The sequence below is a fragment of the Palaemon carinicauda genome, chromosome 3, assembly GCF_036898095.1.
Source record: "Palaemon carinicauda isolate YSFRI2023 chromosome 3, ASM3689809v2, whole genome shotgun sequence".
NCBI classification, from domain to species: Eukaryota; Metazoa; Arthropoda; class Malacostraca; order Decapoda; family Palaemonidae; genus Palaemon; species Palaemon carinicauda.
In genome coordinates, this window is record NC_090727.1 from 8,335,732 (window position 1) to 8,362,905 (window position 27,174).

Below are 27,174 nucleotides of genomic sequence, written 5' to 3' on the forward strand. Positions count from 1 at the left end.
ACCGGCTACGACAACTGAGACAAGGTGTCCAATAGCAGTCCCCTCCTGTCAGGAACAGGTAGCACGGGAGGCTCTCCCGGGGGGGCATAATCCTAGAGGGAGCGGCAGAGTTCACGAACTCTAGGATTGGTAACCCCCCCTTGCAGGTTTCACGCTGGGAGGATGCCTAAGGTTACTCATCCGGATAATAGCTTCCCGATGCCCATTCCTGCACGATCTCCGTGATCAGCCAAGGATATCGCGCCTGCCGTCTCTGTCAGCGAATTCAGTGTCTCTGAACCTCTATGCCATAGGGTCGGCAAGAGTTTGCCCGTTTGGGCAGAATGATCCATGCCTTAGGAGAGGGTCCTCCATAGGATCGTCGACGGCTTCACCCCCCGGCTTCTTCAGTCAATCCTTTCTCGTAAGAAAGTATCTGAGACGGGAATTCCGTAGTCGACCTCTCAGCTGTGATCAAGTTTGTCGAACAAACTTCGTCCAGCGTGAACAGCAGAATCGATCAGACTGGTAACGAGGCGACAGGACTCCTTAGGCCCTGGATCAGAAGGACGGGTACTTTCAGTTTCCATTCCATCCATCTTCCAGGAAGCTCGTGGAATTCAGCCTAGACTACAGGTATTCCTGCTTAAGATGCAGTGTGGCGATCCCGCCGTGGCATCGCATGTTTTTCCCCAGAGACCTCTCCCTGCTTTTCTCATGGCCGCTCAGGAGCAGGCTGCCGCCTCCTTCGCCTTTTGGAGGTCTGGTCAACTCCGGTAGGCTCGGATTCGACCTTCTTCAACGCCGGGACAAGCTTCCGGATCCTTACCATGAGTGGGGGTTCATGGTAATTTGTTAGGAGCCTTCTCTTCTTCTGCCTCAACATCTGGAGTATCTAGCCATGATATTGAGTCAACGGCCTTACCACGTTGGAAACCCCGCTTCTCGTCCATTCAGCGAGGTTAAGCAACGTCGGGTCTGGTTGGTACTTGGATGGGTGATCGCCTGGGGACGCCAGATTCTGTTGCCGCCTCCTCCGAGCCTTCCCTTCAGTTGACTGTGGCAAGGCTGAGGAGAGTCGCAGTACCTGTTTTCAGTCGGGCAGAGCTTTCAGCCCTACCTTGGAACGTTTCCTAGATCTCTTTCCTCATTGACCCGTCTAAAGTTCCGAATGGTCGCCTCAGGATAAGTTCCCTTTGGGGCGGCCCAAGTTCCGGTGGTTTCAAAGCAACGATTAACCGGACTTTCTGGCTCCTATGGGACCAGCGGGACGATTAGACCTGCAATGGGGATTGACCTAAGGAACCTCTTGATGGGAGTGGATATTCTCGTCCTTTCCCCACATTTTTTATGCTGTTCTCGGACTCGTCAAAGAAAAGCGGGGTGGGGGGGGTGGGGGGGGGAGGGGGGAGGGTTGGCATATCCCAGTCCAGGCCTATGGTCAGGACCTGAAGGATACCTCTCCATCATTCAGGCAGGCTTAGGGGCCGTAGTCTGGCCCTCCACAGATCCTACAGCTCCTGCCGAGTCGCTCCGTGCGCGACGACTTCATGGTACTGGCGTGTTCTAACCAGCAAGGGACGCATTTTCATACCTTCGCATCTTGCAGTAGAGATACTGAGATGATTTGAAATCCTCTCAATCCCACCATCGGCTCGCTCATTCCGGGCAGAGAAATGTTCTCTCCGACTATCTGAGCAGAGCCTCATAGAGAGAGTGTACCTGGGGGTCTTTGGCCTTGAGTAACCAGCAAGTCCTGGCCTGGGGGACCTGATCGCGATAGCTTGGAACCTCAAGCTTCTGCTGTTCTTCCCCCCAGTCTCAGACCCCAAGACTCTTTGGCAAGATGCATTCCGGTGATGGTGGGACAACATCGACGCCTGCGTCTTCCCTCCTTTGTTGTCTGTTGAGAATGGGTCTCAACAAGACCAGGTTGTCTGTCAACCTTTCAATGGCCCTGAGAGCTCCACTGGGACTATACGCAGAACGGTTTCCGGACCCTCTGCTTCCCCTGACGGAACTCCCGGGAGAGCTTCTCCCACGGCACAGCCTACTCAAACAACCACACTGCAAAATCTTTCACGAGCCGGGGCGTCGCTTCGGCTTCATGCCTGGAGACACTACGCCTCCTCCTCAAGAAGAGACAACCCGCTACAGTCGCGGGGCGGAGGTCGCGTCATCTGCGATAGTCATCCGCAGGGGTCTTCCAGGCGAAGTGGAGAGTCTTCTGTGGTTGGTGTCGTGGGAGATATACCTCTTCCCTTGAGGCCTCTTCTCCAGCAATAACGAACTTATTGCTTTTCGGCGGGAGGAAACTCCTTTCCGCTCTCGGCAATGAAGCCTGTCGCTCAGCCTTTCCCTGACCTTCAGGCTGAAAGGAATAACTTTTTCCTTCCCGCTGGACCTTTCCTCGCTCATGCGAAGCTGCGAACGTCCCTGCCCTAGTCGGAGTGAGTCCTCCAACATGGAGCATGGCTCGGACTTTTTAGTCCCTTAAGAGATCTTCTCAAGACCCTTTACGTCACGCCTCTGATCGTATTCCGTCTTGGGTCTTCTGCTCACTCTGGCCGCGGCCAGTGTGTAAGCAATCTTCTTGGTTTCGTACGACTCCGCCCTTTCTAAGGAATGGGGGAAGGCAACATTCAGGTTCGCTCCTGAGTTGTTGGCTAGACTCAGAATCTTGGGGACCCGGCCCTTCGGTCAAATTCCTTCAAGATTTCAAGTCACCATTCTGTATCTGATGACCCAAAACCTCCTTCTTGCCAGTAAAGGTCTCGAGGGGTTATCTTTGGGAACAGCTGCAGTTTGTCCTCACGTGCAGCCGGGTTGGGAGCACAAGAAGGACACGGGGGAGAGTCACCAGTATACCTCTTCAGCTCGGACTCAAAGACATTCATCTCGACCTGAATCCAGACCCTCCCCCGTCACGTCGCCCTACAGCACGATGTTGGATACATCGCAACGTCCCTCGCCTTCGAGTAATACTACTCTGTGACGCAGGTGCTACAAGCTGGAGTCTGGAAGCGTCTAATGACCTTCGCAGCCCGTTTCCTGCAGGATGTGACCCACAGGAGTATCGATACGTTTCCATCGCTCTGTGGTGGCTACACAACAGCTGGTCTAACCTCAGGCTCCTTTTTGGACAGGTAGCAGAAGGTTGAGGGCATTGTTATCAGGTTTTAGTCTGCATGAACGAAAGAAGTATGTCTGGCCCTTACTTCTTTCTTCATCATCCCCTCTACGGGGAAGCAGCATCCTGGTCTCTGCATAGCTGACCTCAAACCTCTGCAGGTAAACCATGCTTCCTTGTGTTCCGAGTATTGAGTCAATACTGTCGCGTCCCCCATAACCTGACGAGGTGGTATTGGGAACGTCCTAACCCAGAGTTCCTTCTGGAACTCCAGGTCAACTGCCTAGGACGGGTCACACTTCTTCCTTCACACACAAGCTTATGTAGGCCACACGGTTCCTTGCGGAGCAAGGAACTTGTGAGGTGCAGGGACTCCTTTTCTCGAGTGCGACTCACTCGGATTCTGAGTCCCCGGGGTAAAGCCAAAGCCAGTATGGCTGGGGACTTTCTATCCTTCCTAAGGGGTAACTCACCCAATGTAAATAGCGTGGTTTGTATTTCGGTTACGGAACAAATGACAAATTCGAAGATAATATGTATTTTTCCTAACCATACAAACCTTAGCTATTTACATATATTTGCCTGCCAGCCCTGTCCCCCAAGACAAGTCCTACCTCTTAAGTGAAAGTGAGGCATTCACCGGTGTGTGAGGGGGAGGAGGGGTAGCTAGCTACCACTCCCCTACCCCCCTGCTAACTAGCACGGGGGTAATACACCCTTGTTAAATTCTAATGGCTCGCCATTTCAGCTACGCTAAAAGGTAAACCCAATGTAAATAGCTAAGGTTTGTATGGTTAGGAAAAATACAAATTATCTTCGAATTTGTCATTTTCTTACAGTTTTTTCACTGCTGCTCTCCTCCCGTTGATGTCAGCTGGGGAAGGGAGTGCGCTGTCCTTAATTTGTGTATGTTCTCTTGGTGGGTGTACTGTACACCTTTCCCGTCTGCAGACTGTGTTTCTCCCGAGGGAGTTTTTTGTTACATATTTTGTTTTATTTTTCCTCAGTTAGCAATGCTGTTCTTCTTTGTTTGGCCAAGATAGCCGACATAGAAGAGCAGTGCAGTTTGTTCCTGGGGAATATGCTGTCACTGCGCCATCACTTTCCTGTTCTCATATGCCTATGGCAGCTCCCGATCAACACGCTATCCTCGAGGAACTAGCTCCAGGTATGTTTCCTCAGGTAGTGCTTGGTGCAGACCTTTAACTTGTACAATGCTTGTTGGTGGGAAGCAAAAAGGGCTGCCCGGAGGTCTGCCTTCAGGGTTTGGACTACTTTCCCTTCTGAGGGAGAGTTTTCTTCCCCAGGTGGTGGGCTGTTTCTCCCTTCCGAGGGAGGACTTCCCTTCATCGTCTCTGTTGTCTCTCTTGCGGGTGATCACCTCTCTCGTTCGCGAGAGAGACCACCCAAAGAGAAACCTCTTCGGGTGATCACCTCTCTCGTTCGCGAGAGAGACCACCCAAAGAGAAACCTCTTCGGATTCCTTCCAGAGATCTTCCTGCTGAGCAGTCTTCCCTGTAGTGGATCCTGTGGCTGCGTCTTCTGCTTCATCTTCTGCCACGCTGCTGAGGTCTGGGCTCCTTCTCATGACGAACATTTTTGGGGGGCAGGAGCAAAGTCTGAGGCATGTTTCTCCTGCGAGTGTTCCTCTTTTTAGTGAAGGGGTACTTATAGAGACTCCTCTTCGAAGGCCAGCCGATGGGCAGCATGCTGATCCAGCGGTTTCTGTTCGACGTCATGTTGGTGGCAGAAGACCCTGCCATGTTCATCATCCCCTTCGCTTTCAGGGATCTCCTGCTCCTTTGGCGAAGAGACGTCTCTTCACATCTTCGCTTCCGCAGACTTCCTTTTCAGATGAACCTGCCCAGCCTGCCTCTTCTGGTTTCCGACCCTAGCTTTCTTCTTCGACCTCTGTTTTTCCTCAACGAACTTCAGTTTGTTTGTCTCTTGCAAGGGATTGTTGAGGATCTCCTCTAGAGAATGTGTCTCTTCACAAGGATTTCTCCGCAGGAGGTTCCAGTAGGAGTTCAACGGCAGCATTCTCTGTCTCCCCAGGCACTTGCTCGATGTTCACTTGCTTGTCAGGTCCACCATTGACCTACAGCTCGTGAATCGCCTACTCATCTGAGAGCTCGTAAATCGCATGTCCATCCTGAACCGTCTGCCTTGCCAATGGCTCGTGAACTGCCCACTCGTTCAACAACTTGTAAATCGCCGACTACTCGTGAACCGCTTGTAGCTCATGAATAGCCTTCTCAGTTGGCTTCTCAGAAATCGTTTGTTCATCACTGTCGAGACCTGCCGCTATATTGATCTCCTACCTGACAGCGTTCTCCCAAGTGTGAAGTGCCTGCTCAGCGTTCGTACATGTTTCGTAAACTGTCACCTTCTCATCAATCGCCATTGTAACGAGCCAATTTTTGGCTGTTGACCGGAACGTTTCTTCCTCAGTAACAAGCGCATTGATTACAGTCAAAGCATTAACGTTCAACGGTGAGTGAATCACCTTTGCGGGAATCGTCGGCCCTTCCTCCACCTTCTCCCTCTTAATGAGAGAATGCCTTGATGAAGTCATTGAGCTTCAGCACGACATTTCATTCCCGTGCTGAAACTTGGTGACGGGCAAGAGGGGTCTCGAACTTGGGGAAATTGCTCCCCCAGTTCGAATCTAAATTTCTCTCTTTCATCTTTTTCTAACTCTTTATATGGCTTCAACCTTCTCCTAATATTATAAACTTTCCTTCATGTTGCTGTCCCAACCCTATGAGTAAAATTTCCCATATGTATGTGTATATATTTACATATATATGTGTGTTTATTATTTTTTTTTCTCTTTTTATGGCATGGATGTTTCTACATCTATTATTGCCACTTGGGCGGATGTTTCTACATCCGGTATTGCTGCCTGCTTTGATGAATGGGAAAGGTGTCACGGTTGGGAGGTGTTTGTGCTCAAAGCTATATGTGAGAGTATTGGATGATCTCAGCCATCCCGAAGATGGTTTGGACCTTTTTGGCGGAACTATTCTCAAGTGTTGGGTCTTCGGAATCCAGGGGGATCCAACGCTTGGGGTAGGACTCTCGGCTTTTGGCCGGAAGCCCGTCATTACAGATATGGGGAGGATGATTCCATAGTTTCTTGGTCTCAGTCCTAACAGGCGGGTTCAGCTTACACCTGTGCCTCTATATCTGTTTTGATGCTATCCTTCGGGTAGGGTATGGAGTGGACCATCTGGGAAGTATACTCTCACTGTGCCGGTAGTGGAGAGTGTAAATCTCCTTCCCAACATGTGATGCCTTAATGTTCTCAAGCAGGTAAATCAAACTTCAAAAAATCACTCTTCTCTCTTCTTTTTTATGATGGAATCTTGTGAAAATGACCCCACCTCCCCTGGATATGCTGACTCGCCCCCGGCACTGTTGACGACCTCTGGCAATTCATTTAAAGAAAACTCCGTTGACGACGTAGGAACTAAAAAGGACTATTCTTTAAACACTCGGAAAAAGGGTAATTTGGGCAACACAGGAAAACTGAAAGTCCTGCACGTTACCCAAATCCCTTTAGAAGCTAATTATGATGTGCTACATAAAATATTTGAGTGTTACGGATCAATAAATGAAATTAGAATGAAACTTCAAGATGATAATTGGGAATCTTGGTTATCATTTAATTGTCACGAGGAAGCATTTAATGCAAGCTGTAACATTGTTGATATTAAAGTAGGTAATATGAATGTTAAGGGTGCTCTGTGTGATGGGGCACCTAAAGATCTGGATGTCTACAGACCAGCAGACTGGGCTGATAAAGATATAGAGGCAGATATACCATCCCAAAGAAAGCCAAAACCACCAATGTGGCTTCTTGCTCAATCTGTAGGAGGTACGGAAAATTATTTCAAGATATGCAAATTTCTTCAGAGGAAGGTAGGTACGATCGCACCTGGAGATATATCTCGATTTGGGAAGAAAAGTTTCTTGATAAAGGCCAAGTCATACACACAGTCTGTTATACTGTCTAATTTGAAGACAGTAAATGATGATATAAAATTGGACATCAAACCCCATCTAAACTTTAGCTATGGAAGGGGAGTGGTTTTTAATAGGGATCTGTATGAATTTACTGAAGAGGAGATATTTGCCATGTGTCCCCTATCAGTGTGGAAAGTACATAAAGTACCTGGAACATCAATGATTGTTCTTACTTTCCAGGATGCTGATGTACCTTTCCACATAGACATAGAAAACGAAAGGATCAGAGTTCAACCTTTTAAGCAGAAGCCACTGCAATGTTATAATTGCTTTAAATTTGGACATCCTTCCAAAGTTTGCAATAATGAAAAAATTTGTAATACTTGCTCCAAAATTTATCATGGGGATTGTACACTTGAGGCAAGGTGCTTAAACTGCAACTCTAATCATAAATCTAATGATAGGAGCTGCCAGTTTTATAAGTTAGAAGAGGCTGCCCTCAATAAATCAATTATTGAACATGTAAGCGTGGGGCATGCCAAGAGATTATTAAATAAATCTAATACTTATGCAAAAACATTAAAAACAGGAGAAAAAGTTCCTCGGGAATCATCTCACCCACCTACTACTGTAGGTAGTTCTCGAAAAAGGAATTCACAATCTATTGATAAAGTGCTGCATAAGACAAGAACATCTCCTCCTAAAGATTTATCATTGAGTATCAACAAAAAGACATTGCCCACCACTATCAAACCTTTGTCCCCCATTACAAAGGATAGTACTAACCTCTCCCAGGCCATATCCTTGCCTGATTTAATGGAGATTCCACCTGACACCAAGTTATCAGGTGTACCTGTAGTGGGGAAGGTACAAAAACCTGGTAACTTGCAACCTATTAATCGTAAAAGAGAGAGACCTCCATCTCTCTCACCCCCTTCCATAAGAAATACTAGAATTATGACATCAAATAAATATGATGTTTTGTCTGTTGATGTTGGCGATCAACCAGAAGACAATTTAAATAAATCAGAAATTCAAGTTGAGGTCCACCATCCCCCTCAACAAATATATAAAAAAGATACAAAGAAAAACTCCAACGTAAAACCCAACATAACAAGACCATCTCTGAAGAAACCTACAAGTAATAATGTTAGATTAAAAACTGCTAATGGGAAGACCTCACCCAAGACGTCTTCCAGAAATAATCCATAGTTTTCTCCTCCATTTTGCAATGGAACTGTCAGGGTTTGAGGGCGAAATATGAAGAACTTAAGCTCCTAATTCATGAGCATTCCCCCATAATAGTATGTCTACAGGAAAGTATGCTTGATTCTAACACTCCTAGTCCTCGAGAGTATGTTAGCTATAGAACACCATATAATCAACAAGCAGGGAGCCATGGCGGAAGTCTCATGTACATTCGTCGAGATGTTCCCCAAATACCCATGTCTATACGTACAACCCTGCAGGCAGTTGTTGTACAAATTGATATAGGGAGAAAATATACAATATGCTCTCTGTACTTACCTCCAAATGATGATATTTTATATGATGATTTAGTAGAAGTTATTCAACAACTCCCTCAACCTTTTCTCTTACTGGGAGATATGAATGGTAGACATCCTTTATGGGGTGATGTTTTGGCCAACACAAGGGGCAATATTATCTCATCAATTGTGGAGAATGAGGATGTGGGGCTCCTTAATACAGGAGAGCCCACGCACTTCCATGTTCAGACAGGTACTTTGTCATGCATTGACCTTTCAATTGCAAGCTCTAACTGCCTTCTTGATTTTGATTGGAGGACATTAGATGATTGGCATACTAGTGATCATGCACCAATCATTATAAACACCAACAAGGGTCCACCTTTGCAAAGATCGCCACGTTGGAATCTAGACAAGGCAGACTGGGTTAAATTTTCTGAGCTAAGTGAAATTGAAGGGAGAGCAGAACAGTTTGAAAGTATTGATGATGCCATAGACCTACTGAATGGAACTCTTCATACAGCAGGAGTCAATTCAATTCCCAAAACAACAGGATTATTCAAACGACGACCAGTCCCGTGGTGGTCTTCAGAACTAACTGCACTCCACAGAGCCACAAGAAGATCTCTAACACGATTGCGTAGACTCCGAACTGATGAGAATTTAATTATGTACAAGAAATGTAGAGCACAGTTCCGTCGTGCCATGAAAGAAGCAAGGCGCCAGTCATGGATGTCTTTTGTTTCCTCCATTAACAGTAGAACACCACCATCTTCTGTGTGGAGGAAAGTAAAAAAGATAGCTGGCAAATTCACCCCCAACCCACCACCAGTGTTGAAGGTGAATGGTCAGTATGTAACTGAAGCAAATGAAGTTAGCAATGCCCTGGCTAATCATTTTTCAAATGTATCCAGCAAGTGTGAAGGAGCCCCTGGTCACCAGTATAGGAGCACTGAAGAAAAGAAAATTTTAAATTTTGCAACAAGAAGGGAAGAGTCGTATAATTCTCCTTTCACTGAAAGAGAATTTGATTCCGCACTTGCTCATTGCAACGATACAGCCCCTGGACCCGATGGAATTCCATATGCAATGATTAAACATGTACATTTTAATACAAAGCTATTTATTTTAAGTATTATTAATAGAATATGGCATGATCATAGCTACCCAAGTGTTTGGGAACTAGCCATTATTTTAGCCTTTTTAAAACCCGGTAAAGACAAGTTTTTAGCAGCAAACTATCGTCCTATTGCATTGACATCTTGTTTATGTAAAATCATGGAGAAGATGGTCAATGCAATGCTGATATGGTACCTTGAAAAGAAAGGTATTTTATCACCGATTCAATGTGGATTCCGAAAAATGCACTCAACGACTGATGTGTTGATACGACTTGAGTCATCTATTTGTGAAGCCTTTGCTTCCAAACAGCACCATGTTACAGTATTTTTTGACCTTGAAAAGGCATATGATACCACATGGAGATATGGTATTCTTAAAACCATACATGAATTGGGGTTGAGAGGAGAGCTGCCACTATTTATTCAGGCATTTCTTTCACATAGAGTTTTTCAAGTGAGAGTGGGGGAAACTCTATCAGAGAGTAAGTGCCAGGAAGAAGGAGTTCCTCAGGGTAGTGTGCTGAGTGTAACCCTTTTTGCACTAGCAATTAATGGGATATCCTCAGCCATTCCCCGGGATGTTCTCTCAACACTATTTGTGGATGATCTCTCAATATCATTTGCTGGCACTAGAATGGCAATGGTTGAGAGAAAAATCCAACTCTCTATTGATAAAATTATCCAGTGGGCTGACATGAATGGATTTAAGTTCTCGACAAGTAAAACTACCATTGTCCATTTTTGTCGTATCCGGGGAGTACATCCAGACCCGGATATATACATTAAAGGTCAACGGATACCATGTGTATCGGAAACCAAATTTTTAGGTTTGATATTTGACTGTAGACTTACATGGGTTTCTCACCTAAAAGCATTAAAAGCTAAATGTGTTGAAGCTCTGAATATCTTAAAAGTATTGTCCCATACATCATGGGGGGCAGACCGCAATACTATTTTAAAATTATACAAGGCCTTGATTTTTTCCAAAATTAGTTATGGTTGTGAGGTATATTCTTCAGCCACCCCAAGCCGGTTAAAAATATTAGACTCTATACATCATGCAGGTATTAGATTATCTACTGGAGCTTTTAAAACCTCGCCTATCCCAAGTCTCCTTGTTGATGCTGGAGAGTTACCTCTAGACCTTTACCGAATGTCTTCCATTCTTCGGTATTGGTTTAGAATGCAAAGACTCCCTAGCTCTCTAGCCTTTCAGACTGCAAGCCTTGTAAGACACGCATCATACTTTGAGTTGCACCCAAAATTTCCTCAACCTTATGGCTTTCGGGTGAAACGATTTTTAAATAGTCTGGATATAATTAGAAATAAGGTACTTCCATTCAAGTTATCATCAACGCCTCCATGGAAATGACCTGACATATCTTTTTGTAAATACTTTATTGGAGTTAAGAAGAATATGACTGACTTAGAATCCAGGTCTCTTTTTATGGAACATGTCGAAGAACATAGGGGATCGACTTTTATATATACTGATGGCTCCAAATCTGATGCTGGCGTTGGATTTGGAGTACATAGTAATGATTTTAATTGTAGAGGTGCACTTCCTCTAACAGCTTCAATATTTACTGCCGAACTGTATGGCATATTAACCGCTATTGAGAAAATAGCTTTGAAAAAGGAGGGTAATTTTACAATTTTTAGTGATGCAAGGAGTGTTCTTCAAGCTTTAGAAGTTTTTAATTCTAGTAACCCTCTAGTTTTAAAGATTTTAGAATGGCTTTTTATTATTGGACGGAAAGGTATAACTGTTCGATTTTGTTGGGTTCCAGCACATGTAGGTGTGTCTGGGAATGAGAAGGCAGATTTACTGGCGAAGAATGCGGCATCCGAGTTGCTACCAAGGAGGTATCCCATTCCATGTAACGATCTCCTACCTTACATCAAGAAATTGGTTTGTGATAAATGGCAACAGCACTGGGACAGTCAAGACGGCAATAAAATGAGGGAAGTAACAAATATCATATCACCTTGGAGGTATAACATGATTCCCCGAAAATGGGAGACGACTCTTTGTCGTCTCCGTATTGGTCACACACGGTTGACACACGAGTTTCTGCTGAAGGGCCAACACCAACCGTACTGCGAGGACTGCTTAGTACCTTTAACAGTGAGGCATTTGTTGATCGAATGCCCTAATTTTACTAACTTAAGAAATAGATATCTGTTTGAGGCTCGAGGTGAGGATGGCAGGTTTATCCTTGCCAAGATTCTTGGACATGATGTGTCTTACTATGCGAGCGGAATTTTTAGATTTATTTCAGAAGCAGGTCTTCTGAAAACTCTATAACTATTTTGATGACTTCTTAATTTTTATGGTTTTAATCGAATTCTCTTTTAATTTTCATATACAGTAAATGGTATCGGCGTCAATAACCTTAGATGTCAGGATGCCAGAAAACTTTCAATCAATCAATCAATCAATCCTCCACCTTCTCATCCAGAGATTCGTGAATCGTCAGCCCACCGCCCGTCCTCTCGTTCAGTGGTAATGATTGACCCTGCGATTTCGTGGCAGCACTCGTCGATGCTTAAATGCTCTCCTGCTCGACAATCTTCATCGGTTCACCTGTGTTAGGAGGCTTTGCGTCAGCGATTGCCAACGCGTTCTCACCAGGATATTCCTTGACGTTCACCAACGCATCACTCACTCAGCATACGACCCCAAAGGGGAGTATCCATCCTCATCCAAGCAATGATCGGCAGCTGAAACCAGCAAAGGCAGTGGTTGTTGCTTCACAGAAAGGCTAGGTGGTCATTGACCGTTTGCCATTGCCCCAATCCCCTCCCTGCAAATGCATAACAACGCGACCACCGGGGAAGGAGGAAGAGGGCCATTTCAGGGGTTTAAGATCTCAAAACTTTCAGCACTTGGGAAGGAATCGGCATCATTGCCCAAGTCCTTATCATCAAGAATGAAGACTCCTTGGAAGAACCCTTCGGCCTGTATCCCTTCAGGGGAACTGTCTGATAGCACATCCATGAGTAAGCAGCCGTGGTTCAGTACCTTTGTTAGGGCTGTGACTTAGGCCTTCGTACCTATGTTCCCTTGCAACCTGCGAAAGCCACTGGGTTTCTCTGGTGATTTCCTCCGTTTTGACCGACCTAGGACAATGTACCATGACCGCTTCTTCCTTGAAGAGGAAGAGAGGAGAACCTGACGAATTGCCTTCGTCCAGGGTCAAACTGACTCTAGTCAGAGTTCCAAGGTTAGAGGTCTACCTTGTAGAATCATCGTCACCTCTACCCACCGATGCCTCACCCACTGACTTAAGAGGTTCTCATAGGGAAGAGTCGGTTTCGGACGGAAAAAGCCCCCGTGGAGAGGACTCCCTTTCGCCCTTGGATCCTGTAGAGGTTTCTAGTTCTCTGCCTGTCAAGAAGATTGTCACATCCTGTCCAGCATCCAAACCATAGAGTTCTGACACACCAGGTGGTGAACCTGTGGGCCAATACCATCTTGAAGCGAAGGGATGCGGTGGCTGAGAGATTCCACCAATAGGTCCCTAATTCCGAGATTGCTAGGCGCCAGAGTTCCTCCCTGGAAGGTTCCTTCCTCTTCGAGCCAGAGGACGTCGAGCAGGCTGCGTAGAGGTGGAGGAAGTCCAACTAGGACTCCCTCCTTCTCAGGGCCTTGACATCACAGCCTTACAGACCTCCAGCCCCCTCCAAAGACTAGCCAACCAAAACCTTCTACAAGTAAGATGTTAGCGAAAGAAAAGGTGGTGTCTTAAAAGTCCTTTCCTGCCAAGGACCGGAAAGGTACCAAGTCCGACCATGGAGGAAAATAGCAGAGAGGTGGCGGCAGAAGCCGCAAGTGCTGGGGTAGGTGATCCCCCTGCTCGTCCACTGAACAAGAATCCAGTGCTTGTGAACTCCTTTGTGGTGGGATCAGCAAAGGGTCAGGCCCTTTGGGCTGAAGTCCAGACCATGGTAGAGAGACCCTCTCCAGGAGGTCCTCGACGGGTCCCCAGGCTTCTTCAGTCAACTCTTTCATGTGCAAAAAGCGTCTGGAGACTGGAGACCAGTCATCGACCTCTCGGGTCTCAACAAGTTTGTCGAACAGACTTTGCTGAGGATGGAGACGGCAGACACGGTCAGACAAGTGGTAAGGCCACAGGACTTCATGTGTACACTGGATCTAAAGGATGCATACTCCTAGATCCCAGTCTTCAAGATCTGTCTTCTAGGAAGCACCTAAGATTCAACATAGACAACAAAATATGCAAGTCCAAGGTGCTGTACTTCGGCCTTTCCACAGCACCTCAGGGCTTCACAAGAGTATTCACCCTAGTGTCATCCTGAGTACATAGGCTCGGTATCCTTCTCCTTCGTTACCTGGACGACTAGCTAATCTTAGCAGACTCAGTGGTAACCCTTCATCATCACAGAGACAGGATCTCGGGATCTTGGTAAACCTCTAGAAGTTATCCCTGCTTCCCACTCAAAGACTGGTATACCTGGGCATGAAATTAAACTCCAAACTACACAAAGTCTTCCCATTAGACGACAGGATAGCGAGGCTGAGGAAGGTCGCAAGACACTTTCTCAGACAAGAAGAACTCTCAGCCCAGAAGTGGCTATGTCTCCTCGGACACCTATCATTCTTGGCACATCTAGTTCCCAACAGCCGCCTCAGGATTCGATCTCTCCAGTGGCACCTTAAGTTCAATTCAAATCAGGCCTTTGATTCCCCGGATACTCTGATCCCCATAGAACAAGAGGAAAAGACGGACCTCTTATGGTGGCTGGCAAACGAGAATATACTGAAAGGTGTCGATCTTCTCGTTCTTCCAACCGATTTGATGCTGTTTTCGGACGATCAAAAGTTTACTGCAATCTGAGGATTGATGTGTTAAATCTCGAGAAATATCCCGGTTTCCTTATCAGAGATGGGTACCCTTAGATATGTTCTTCATCATCAGCCTGCAGAAGTTTTTCAGCAGATCGACCGTGTCCAAGATGGAAGTTGACGGTAGTTTCTTCCTTCGACGAGACACTTTGTCAGCTCTAGTGAGTCAAGCCCGCTCGGACTCCTTTGAATCCAACCTCTTCAGGGGCAATCAGATACCAGGTAATTCAACATGAGGAACCTCCCTTTTCTCTGGTCTCTACGAGACCCTGGCAGAAGACGGACCTGAGAAGATGGTTGACAAACAAGAATCTTCACCGAAGTCGACCTCTTCGGCCCTTCCCCTAATTTGTTGCTTCCTTCAGATGCATCAAAGAAGGGGGAGGGCCCACATGCTGTACCACTCGGCCACTTGGCTCTGGTCAAAATCTGAACGGTATTGTTATTTAAATCTCTTGGGGATGAGGACATTCTTCCTAATGGAAAAGGGGTAAACCCCCTTCGGGGGGAACTCGGATTCGAGCTTCGGCTACATTTCTCAGGCAATACCCGATGTTTACCTTCAACTTGAGCTAGATCTCGTTGATGGGGGAACAGAGAGTGCGATCAAGAGGTTCACCTCCTAGTGGTGGAATTCTCCCTTCTGAGGGAGAGTCCGTTCAGCAATCTTCCAGCTTGCGGGAAGAATTGCCAACAGTGGCAGCATATGGTGGTCGCCTATTTCTGCCCACGAGAAAGAAGTCCTTTACCTGGTTGGTCTCCCCTTTGGAGGATTCCTCTTGTGGGAATTGGATTCATTCTATCCCCGCCATTGCTCTTTGGAGCAGGCCTTGTTGTTGGCAGTCTTATCTCACCCTTTAGACTCCTCTTTCCCAGAAGACTTGTCATGCCCAGCCGACACATCTACAGCTCCCGACGGAGATCCTGAGAGTTACCGCAGGAGTTGGATGCATTCATTCTCGATCTTGCTCCTCGGAGCAGGCCTTGTTGGCGGCAGTCTTGTCTCGCCCATCAGACTCATCTCACCCATCAGACTTGTCTCTCCCATCAGACACGTCTTGCCCATCAGACACGTCTTGCCCATCAGACACGTCTTGCCCATCAGACACGTCTCGGCCATCAGACTCGTCTCGCCCATCAGACTCGTCTCGCTCAGCAGACTCGTCATGCCTAGCTGACTCCTCTGCAACTCTCGATGGAGATCCTGAGAGAAGTCCCTCTGCGTCATGATCTACTCTAACAGCCACATGTGACCATCTTTCACAAAGCCGTATCTTCGCTGCAACTTCAGCCTGGAGACTACCCAGCTCCTCCTCTCTAAGAGTCTTTTCCGCAACAAGTTGCGAAGAGGATATCTGGATACCTACGTAAATCTTTGGCTTCGGTCTACCAGACCAAGTAAATTGTAGTTGGTATCGTGGAAGGTGTATCTTCCCCTCGATGCCACTATTCCAGCAATAGTGGAGCTCCTCGTTTACCTTCGGGAGGAAAGCTTCTCTTGGTTTCGGCAATGGAAGGCCACCGCTTGTCCTTGAATCTCACCTTCAGACTAAATGGAATCAAGCTTTCCTCTACGTCGTCATCGTCTCTCTTCTTACGGATTTTCAAGCCTACCTGCCCTTTGTCGGAAGGGAGATCTCCTCCACTTGGCATGGATTGCATCCTTCAATCCCCAAAGAGTGACCCCTACGACCCAGAACACCAAGCAGCCGATCTTCACCTGACCTCAATGACGGCGTCTCCTGCTCTGGTTGGCTTTGGCCAAGAGTGTCAGTGAACCCCATGGTTTGCCATCAACATCTCTCATTCACAGCGATGGGCCAGGTAATACTTGACTTGGTTCCTGGCAGCTTGGATCCCAGAATCCTATCCCCTTTGGATTGGGAGTCCTTCGTAGAATGACCAATGATCCAGATCAATGGCTACTGTGCCAGGGAGAAACTGGAAGCGCTACCTCAAGGAGACTACAGGACCTCACCATAGAGTGTTAGCACTTTGCCAGTCGGGGAAGGTCAAGAGAAGGATCACATAGAACATTTTCTCGGCTTGGATTTGCAAGATCATGGACCGAGCATTGAATCCTGATCCTTCTCCACATAGAGGACACTGAAAGCTCATAATATTAGGGTGTACGCTCTAGCGCTTTATGAAAATTATTCTGTGACGTAGGCCTTATCAGTGGGCGTGTGGAGGCACCAAATGACCTTCACCGCTCACTTCTTGCAAGACGTAACCCACAGGATCGTGGAGGCGTTTTCCATTGACCCTTTGGTGGCTACACAATAAAGGGTATAAATGCCTCAGGCTCCTTGATGGACAAGTAGCATATGGGGGAGGGTAGAGTTTAACTATGGTTACGTCTGGGATGAGTGACAAAGAATGACTGTAACTTTCTTACTTTCATCTTCCACCCTGGGGGATAACAGCACCTATAGTACTCTGCAAAGCTGGCCTCCTCTGTCTGCAGGTAGAACCATTTCGTGTGTGTAATCTGGTATAGGTGGGATTGGGTAACGTTTATGGTTGATTCTAAGATTCCCATGTTTCTGAGAATTCTTACCTAGACTAGTCACACTGATACTATCACCCACTCACACAGATTGCTCAGGCTGCTGACCGTGCTTTGCACGAAATGTTTAGAGAGGTGTCAGGTTTTCTCCCTGTTATATTTGAAGCACGTACAGGAAAACCTGGGTCAAAGACCAGCCAGTTGGTTTGGACTTATACCCTTCTAAGGGTTGGGTCAATCCCTATGAATAGCGAGGGTTTATATTAGGTTCGGAACAAATGACAAATTTGAAAGTAATTTGTATTTTTCCTAAAGATACAAACCTGTAGCTATTTATACAAATTGGCCCGCCATCACCTGTCCCCCAATAAGTGCTGCTTGCAATTAAAGCGACGATACAGCACGTGTGTGTTTGTGTGTGTGTGTGAGCAGAGTAGCCAGCTAAACCCCTCCCCCCCGTTAACTAGCGGGTGGGTGATTATACCTCGCTAAAAGTCTTATGGCTAGTCTTTCAGCTTTGCCGAAAGTATAATCCCTATAAATAGCTACAGGTTTGTATCATTAGGAAAAATACAAATTACTTTCAAATTTGTAATTTTTACCTTATTCACATGTTTTTCATTAACCTTAAAGAGTGGTGGATGCATCTATTGATCTGAGTGAAATGACTTGTGGTAGTTCCAGTATTTATAGAATAGGTGGATGTCAAAGTTACTATGATGTAGTTGTACCGGGTTGAAGCAGAAACTTGTTTCAGGTACCAAGGTTAGATTAGGGTATTCAGATGGTTTGTCATGGACAAGGAATAGATGGTCGGTTCATTATAAGAATGAGGTGTCAGGAATGATCAATAGAAATTCAAAAAAGCTTAATAGATTTAAGAGAGATTGAAAAGAAAGTTCCTTAAAATCCAGGAAGCAAGACAGTACTTTTTGAAGATGAAGAGGAATGGTACAGTATTAGCAGGTGGCCATCACACTGCTGATAGGTCTGCTGTACAGTTGCATGAAACAGGAGTCTAATCCATGATACAATAATTAAAGTAGGAATGTGGGAATTATTTTAGTTTTTCCAAAACCAACTGAAAACACCCAACTGTGCAGAGATTAGATGCTCTGTTGACAAGCTTTCTGTTTTGAGTTATGAAGCAACCGATGTTGTGGAAGTATTACTGCACGGACTTTTCAGTGGAGCAATTAACATAAAATTTTCAGGAGAATCTTTCAATTCCAGAAACAACAACAAAATTGGCACATACTCCTTGGTAATTGATCTTATGAAAAAACCTATTAGCCATCTAAAAAATCAAGATGCCACTATTAAATACTGTATACAGAAATATTTAGGTAATTTTGCTGTGAAATCGCAAAGACTTGTCCTATTTGAATGATCTTGGTGTCAATTCATACATGTTCACTGTATAATCCAAATTTGGAACCATTAATTTTTGCATTGGGTTCCTTGTATCAACAAAGCAGGATGTCAACTCATAACCAGGTCACTCTGTATGGTAATAATGCTGTGAATCTCAGCATGGCATTCAATATCAGGTAATGTAGTGTACCTAGATAATTAGTTTAGCATACCTATTGTTCTGGATCCATCCAGACTTCATGATGGTTGTAGCACTGAAGAAACTCTGAGTAGGAACAAGGCGCAGTGTTACCCAAGTTATCAACTTATTTTCAACTATATAAATGTAGAGAACAGGAAAAAAGAAGAGCTGTATGTGCTTAACCAGTAGAATGCCAGACCAAGCTGTGTAGAACCATTCTTGAAGGCAAAACATGTTTCATATTTGACTAAGGAGCCCCATATTCTGAATTTGGACCAGTTATGACAATGAACCTCAAACAGACTTCACAAATATGCCAAAACTTTAAATGACTAAAACTTCTCACCAGTTTGTCAGTGGAGATGCTATTGCACAGGAGCTCAAATACCATTTTTCATGCTTAACAGACCTGTACAATAGAGAGGGAACATACTTCAGAGCCACCAAGTGACGAAAATAGGAGTGTGTACCGAAATAGGATGCCCACCCACTGTCGTTCTCAGAGCTAGTCACATATTAGTGGAGACCTCCAGATCTGGTGAGGGTCATGCAGATATAGTTAACCTGTATGGCCAATGCCTGAGACTGGGACAGCTGTGTGTTAGTGAACCTGCTGTCAACCCCATAAGACTTATGGAAAACTGCTGTCAGATATACCTAATTTGGAAGCTCAAAAGCAGGGAAGGGATGTTCTTCTGGCTTTCCAGAATAATGTTGGCATTGTCTTATCAGAAGCATTAGACTCTATTGGTGAAGCAGGTAATGTCTTGCGAAGACATATGCAGGACCACAATGCTACGTTTGATGGGAACTTCCATGAGGGGTGCACTGAGCAGGCCATTTACCCACTTTTATTAAGTTTTTGGCTATGCTTGAACACGTAGGAGACGTCAAATCTCAACTGAGGTTTGGCATATCAAAGACAGATCTAGCAATTGTTCAGCTGCTTCAGTTACTGATGAGGAATGTACATAGAAGGAGCAGCAACTCGCAGAAACTTCAAAGACAGAGAGACCCCATTCCCTTTTTACGTGGGGCTGCCAGTCTACACAAAGACCAGAAAGAAAATGTTGGTGAAAATGCTTAATGAGCATAGCATTGTCATTCATACAACAGGGTGCTTGAGATATCGGCACAGTTGGTAGATGCAACAGTCAGCAAGTACATGGAATAGGGTTGTTCACCACATCAGCCATGGACAAGAAGACCACAATCCCACTGTGATGACAGTGACCACTTCTCTCCAAGGTACCAGTGTGTCTGTTTTCCAGCACCCAACCAAAGACAGTAAAGGTTAAGAGTGTGGAGAGCAATATGAAAAGATGGTTCCAGAACTTCCAGACTCCTTCACCAATGTCCAGCCTCCCCAGAGTGGTGTGACACACTTGGACACCAGTTTGTTGATGCCGCAACTGGCAGTAGAGTATGAGTGGCGGGAGGGAGCCACTCTGACGGATGGGCCCTTGCATGTGACTTGGTCAGCGTACAATGCTTCACTGAAGAGAGGAAAGCCATTTGATGTACACTTTGGCCTCTGCTTTGAGATCTTGCCAACTTAGTTGCTACATCCAAGCATATGATAGACAAGATCAAGGAGATGTGGCATTTTTTAACCCCAGTCAGGTACCAGTCATTGCTGCTGACCAGCCAGTATATGCAGTAGCCAAGCAGGTCCTGTGACCTTTACTTGAAATGTATGGTGAGGATAATGTTAGGAGGATTCCATATTGAGATGACGGCACTGAAATAGGAACTCTACTCCAGGGCAATATATGGACAGAAGCCCTTAATAAGGAGGCAGGGGTAGCATCTCCTATGCCTCCTGCTTGTATGTACATTCAGTAATAAATCACGCTGACGGTGCCTGTGATATGGGCACAGTTTCCCCAAATTATTCCGTAACTAATATGGTACAAGAAAGCTATTGAGTAGGTACATAGTTCAAAGTTCAGATTCTGCATAGTGAAAGATGTATGATCTGACACCAAGGCAATTCAAATAGGACAGTTCTTTGCATTTTTATTTCAAAATTATTGTTTTTTTATTATATTTAATGGTGTCCATCTTGAAAAATGGCTGCTATCTTGAATTTTTAGGTGGCTAACAGGTTTGATCAAAATGGCAATCCCCAAGGAGTATTTGTGCCAATTTTGGTACTTGTATCCAGAAATGAGAGATTGTTGCACCCTCTCTCTCTCTCTCTCTCTCTCTCTCTCTCTCTCTCTCTCTCTCTCTCTCTCTCAATATCTTATGGCGTGGTGGCTAAAACAGGTCAGCTGATAAACTGATAATGATTTCCACACTGAAAATGGGGTTAGGGCGGAGATCGTTACATTTCTCGTTTATAATTTAATGAAGGCAACGAAAATAGTATTCATAATAATTTTTTGTTTCTATGGTAATGATGATAGTAATGATAATAATGATTATGATAATAGTTAATGATGAATTATAATTGATTAGATATTTTCTTTTATTTAATTTTTTTTATGATGGCTGTATAGTCTTACGATCTCCCTATCATCCCGTTCTTTATTTTTCCACGACCCTAAAATATAATATTAGTTTTCTTTCTGTCGTCTTATTCTCAGAAAACTTGAAGAAAATTATTTTAAATCACCTCTTGAATTAATGAGGGGGTAGTTAAAGAGTACCTATTAGCAATTTCTTAGATGTAGAGTAACTATAAATTGTGTTAAAAACAATAGCACGCTCTTGAGTTCATCTAACCTAAGAAAGTGGACTAAACTGTATGAGAATTCTTATTTCCAATTATAAACTGACTTGAATCTTTATGATACACTGCAGGCTCTATATATTAATACATAGAGTATGCGTGTATGGTCTTGAAAAGCTAAGTGGAGTTAGATTCTTAAATAATTTTGTAGCAGTTAGAGTGTTTTGCTCTTCAAGTCAAGAATATCAATTTACTGAAATTTAAGGACTATTTTATGTTCACAATTGATTTACTAGTAATTTGATTCTTGTAATTGTGGATTTGATGTATTTTTTCATTGAAACTAAACGAATATTTCTTTATTTCAGGTAAGTGAAAAGGTGCAACGAGTTACATTTCTGCTGTTAAGAATCATGAAAGGTAAAGGGATTATCTGTACTTATTTTATCTCGTTATCTTGAGTTTGTTTTTGTAGCCGATTTCGATGGGCCAATTTTGTTATAGTTCGGTCTAGTGAACCATGTTGTTTGGCATAATTTCTTAGGTCAGAAAGCTGGCCATGAGCTGTGGTCGGGGTAGGGAGGGAGGGGAGCTGTCACATGTTGTCTGGAATTCAAACTATCAACCGGAGGAAAATAGAATTATGATTTTTACTTATAAATTTTGATAACATAGGAACTGGATTTTTGGTAATCAATGCTTGTTTTTATAACGCAATTGTTCAAACGTGCATCCAGGGAAAACATAATTTGGGTTTCTTATCACGACTTGGAATTTGGTATCCAACTTTCCCTTGGAACCCTTTTTCCTAGCTTGAGGCTAATGCTGAATAATAGAGAGAAATGTAAACAGATTTAAAGATGTTGTGAGGCTCCCATACGCGCTCAGTTTTAACTGAGAGACCAACTAAGGAAACCAGAATTAACCGGTTTCTTTATGCCAGTTTGAGCGTGAATAGAAAAAAAACCATAATACGCATACATCATCATCTACAAATGAAACGACTTTTAGTCCACTGTGGGACAAAGTCCTCACAGATGTCTTTAATCATGTTTGGAGCTTTGCCATTTTTCATCACTACGCTAGCCTTTGCTGATTGGTGATGGTGGGAGACTTTTGTCTGATTGCCCACAGCTAACCAATCTTTCACCACTTAGATGTATTCTGCCTTAAAACCCTATAGATCCTAATGGAAACGGTAGTTGGCTAAGTAAATATAGCTTTAGCTTTGTTGCGTTTACATATCTATTTTCTGTCATTGTTTTATAGTCGTTAATTAAGCACGAATTTTTAATTTGGTCTTTCTTTGTTTTTTTATTAGGTGATGGCGGCTTATATATTTATGCCGGCCAGATTGGTTGTCCATCGATTTATATAATCTATCTTGTTGCTGCCTAATAAGTGCACATTTAATGTAATCTTTATTCTCTCTTTTAACTTTGTTGCTGTTATCATTATTTGGTTACTGTTTGTTCTTTGGTGCTACTTTAGTAGGCTGTGTATATTTGATCATTAAAAAGTGAGATCTACCGCCATATTTCAACAGGCGGTCTACTTGCAAACTTCAATATACAATCACCCATGTGAGGTGTACTACCTTGTGTGCTTGTTAAAACAGGTTGCTTAGTAAAAGGGGATTGAAACAAGATATACCCATCCTTTACTTATGTCCAACGCCGAAATAGACAATAATACAATGTGAGTGCAAAATATGTTGTCATTCATTCTGACGAATGGCCGCTTACTCTAGTTTAAATGCATTGGTTTTATTCACAAGAATAATTATCATAAAAAAAAAAAAAAATGTCTATCCTGGATCGTGGGCTCATACTCAAAGAATAGAAAGATCATGGTTGGATGCAAAAATCAGTATGCTCAGAAAAAAAGTTCCCACAAAAGGCTGCAGTCACACGTTGACCTTTTTTATTGGAATGTTTGGCGAAAAGACACTGTAGATTTATTTCTGCATTTTTTACAATATACAAGACGTAGGCTATACATCGTATATTGACTATGTATTATCTTAAGTAAAGGAAAAATTTAATAATGCTACATTTCAATTTTTACATCAGGAATAATGTAGAAAAAACATATTTTTAAAAGTCGATTTAAACAACTAGATCGCCATATAGAATAGAATATCATAGGTAGGCCGCATAATAAAGTAGCTCCTGTTCTGTTGAATTTTTGTATACACACAAAAAAAAAAAAATGGATAACTGATAGCTTGGATCATTGTAAAGTTTTCCTTGATTCCAGTGTTTTCAAAACTATCGTGTTATATATAATTATGTCGCACAGAAGGTATACAGTTTTTCATGTAGTCCTTGCATTTTTTTTTTCATTACCTGCAAAAAGGAACAACTTACATTTTGCTTACTACTCATCTTCCTGTTTTCATACAAAGAAGAAACGTGACATATTAGCCTTCCTAGTTTTCATGGCTTCCATTATTCTGTCCACGGGCTAAAATCTCCGTTTATTCCACAAGACCCTTTGGAAGAGCTGCGATAATGAAGGGTCTTCAACGGCGACTCACATTAGTCTTCCCAGATGAACGGATTCATCTTTTTAATTTTTTGTTTTACTCTCTTCTCCCTGCCTATCTAATAAGGTTTATCCTCTCATCAGGTACAGGTTGATTGAAGTTGAAATTTATTCTCATTACGTGGGCTAGTTATTTCTTTCTCTCTTTATCTTCCATCATCGTTTAAACTATAAAGCCTCTCTCTCTCTCTCTCTCTCTCTCTCTCTCTCTCTCTCTCTCTCTCTCTCTCTCTCTCTCTCTATCGAATGCCAGAAAACCTCCAATCATCAATCAGTCTCTCTCTCTCTCTCTCTCTCTCTCTCTCTCTCTCTCTCTCTCTCTCTCTCTCTCTCTCTCTCTCTCTCTATCGAATGCCAGAAAACCTCCAATCATCAATCACTCTCTCTCTCTCTCTCTCTCTCTCTCTCTCTCTCTCTCTCTCTCTCTCTCTCTCTCTCTCTCTCTCTCACTACAAGTGTCATGCCTCTACGGTTTTATTTTTCATGAACTTTTGATATATTTTGCGCATTTTTAAACTTTTACTTTTAGTTCTATTCAATAATATATCATTGGAATTGGTGCTTCAATTAAAAAAAAATCTAGTTTCAATTCCATGTCATATGCAACTTTCCCTTTGGTTTTATAGCCCATATATATCTGAATATAAATATTTGGATGTTTTATTTTTTCTTTACTAAAAAACGTTATTTAATAAAAATGTTGCGAACGTGTGTTTATTTATTCATCTTTAATTCTCTTATTCCCACGGTTGAGCTACTTAGACTGTGTTTATTCCGTAGCTAATGTTGGCAGCATTCAAGATAAAGTTACTGATTACGGCTAGTCCCAATTTTGTTTGTTCTTAGATGAAATCAAAGTCTAAATATACATTTTTAGACCTTGGATGAAACTTCCCTTGTCCCTGAATGGCTTTTACTCTTATGAGCAACCCGTAATGAAATCAGAAGTTGTAATAGGAAGAAGTTTCTTGGTAAAATAATATATATTTTTTTCAGCATGAATAGGTTTCTTTATGATAGGATGGTAACAGAGAAACAACAAAACTAGTCTCTCCCCCATTTATATTGCAATGGCTGGGTTCTAGAAGAACCATGTGTGGCGAAAAACTTCAACATTAATCACTTCATACAGCTAAACAGAAGACGCATGCTAATTGTGTCGTACCCCCTACAGATGCAGTCCCATTCTTTAATGTACGTAGTGCCAAAGATTTTTATATATATATATATGTGTGTGTGTGTGTGTGTGTGTGTGTGTGTGTGTGTGTGTGTGCGCGCGCACGCGTGTGTGTGTGTAGAGTAAAAGTATACATTTATTTGGTTAATTTTAGCTACTTGGTAAAGTACTTCAATTTCGTTAATTCTAATTCAATAAAGAAGTTGATTCATTAATTTTTCACATTCTAAAGACATTCATTAATCCAATGACATCCATGAAATACGTTAAAAGATAAATGTGGAATAACGATAATTGTATCTCCTTTAACTTGACAATTACTAGTTACTGACGATGCATCATAGTAACCAGAACTTGGATTATGTTTGAGAAGTTATGTTTGGTAGAGAAGGGAACAGGACTTGCATTGCTGGGGGGATCTCAAGTGCTGTTATCGAGCAAGTCTTGGAAACAACTGTAATGGAAGTTTGCTTCCTGGAATGTATTGTTGTTGTCGAGGAGTTGTGGAGAGTGGCAGAGGGGAATGGAGAGATAGCCGTTAATAACTTGGTCATGTAATGGTTTGAGTAATTGTGTTCGTTTATTCATTTGTTTATTTTATTTTGGTTCAGGAAGCTTTCATTTTGTTAGTGTGAGCAAAATATTTGTAAAGCCACCAAACATTTTTGTATCTGGAAACAGTGAGGAAATGTTAGTATATACTTCAGTAATTTTCGATTTCGGGTGTGTAATAATTTCCAAACCAAATTTGATATTAAAATGACAATAGAATATTGTTAGAATTGTTGAAAGAAGTAATTTTTTTTTCCTTTTTTTTTTTTTTTTGTCAATATAGCGAAATTTCTATCGCTCAAGTAACCTCCTATGTGTAACCGTAAAATATCAAACACTCCACGTCTTTTTGGTCAATATTGTTAACCTCCAGCATTTCGATTGCACTTAATTTAGGTTTTTGACAACCGGAAAAGATTATGTCCCAAAACAAACTACTGTATTGTAAATTAAGAAAGAAGCAAATATGAAGAGAGATTAGACGAAGCCTTTAGAAGCTCAATGGAATTGAAATATTTCAATTTGTTAGGGGGGAGAGAGAGAGAGAGAGAGAGAGAGAGAGAGAGAGAGAGAGAGAGAGAGAGAGAGAGAGAGACCTTTAAAAGCTCTATGATTTTGTATGATGGACATTAGGGGTAATGGTACTTAGTAATGCTAGTACGAAAATGAAATAAGTGTGTAGCGGTAGACTAAGCAACAGAATGAATTTAGGCACTGTTTTTTTTAATGTTTACAATTTAATAAACCTACAAAGAGAGAGGTGGAAATATTAGATTTTAAGAACCCCTCAATTTAAACTCCTCTGTGTACATTGAGAGAGAGAGAGAGAGAGAGAGAGAGAGAGAGAGAGAGAGAGAGAGAGAGAGAGAGAGAGAGAGAGGCGGAATGAACTTGAAATACTTAGGAAAGGCAGGCGGAAGGGAATGGGCCTGGGGTAGGTAATGTCGTTCAAATTTAACCCTTTAATAGCCCTCACAAGAGAAAACTGGTGCCGGCTTTTAATAATCTTAAAAAGGAGAAAAACGATCGACCTCTAACTCTTAGTCGCGTTTTCCAAGAAGATTGTCATATAAAGCAGCAGAGGCAATTAACGAACCGCTTTGTTTTAGAAGAAAAATGTTTAGTTTTCCTTCTTTCTCCGCTGCAATTTTCTCCAAGATAAGCAAGGTAGGTTTATACAGTCTACAGAGGAGGAGGATTTCAGCCTTGATGGCGAGATACCAAGAATTAGAATATTTCTGTGAGTGGTTCTCAAGATCAAAGGACACGGGGGCGGGGGGTGATAGAGACCTTGAGGCTGCCAGTGAAGTAAGACACGAGACATCACGGGAAGAAAGATTTAATTTATACTGCCTTTGCTTTATTGCCTTTAATATAAGTTAGTTAAAGTTCATTTCCTTAGGTGTAAGTAGATCTGCATTTCATTTAATTAAATTTCATTTATGGTATCTCTCCTTTTATATATATATACATACATATATATATATATATATATATATATATATATATATATGTATATATTTGTCTTTATATACGGGTTTATATTCATTATTATAGGATGAGGTTGCTATCATCATTCTTTTAATACCCATGTGACCAAG

General features: G+C 43.0%; 1 long non-coding RNA gene and 1 pseudogene across 1 annotated transcript in view; both read left to right on the top strand.

Annotated features, from left to right (window-relative positions):
• Positions 1-22,984, top strand: part of LOC137636739 (uncharacterized) — a 102,919-nt gene extending 79,935 nt beyond the window's left edge. Inside the window, exon 3 of the long non-coding RNA XR_011043200.1 lies at positions 21,666-22,984. This is a non-coding gene — a long non-coding RNA (uncharacterized lncRNA). The remainder of the gene's footprint in view (positions 1-21,665) is intronic.
• On the top strand, positions 891-1,009 carry LOC137638921 (5S ribosomal RNA; annotated as a pseudogene).
• Positions 22,985-27,174: the final 4,190 nt, after the last annotated feature.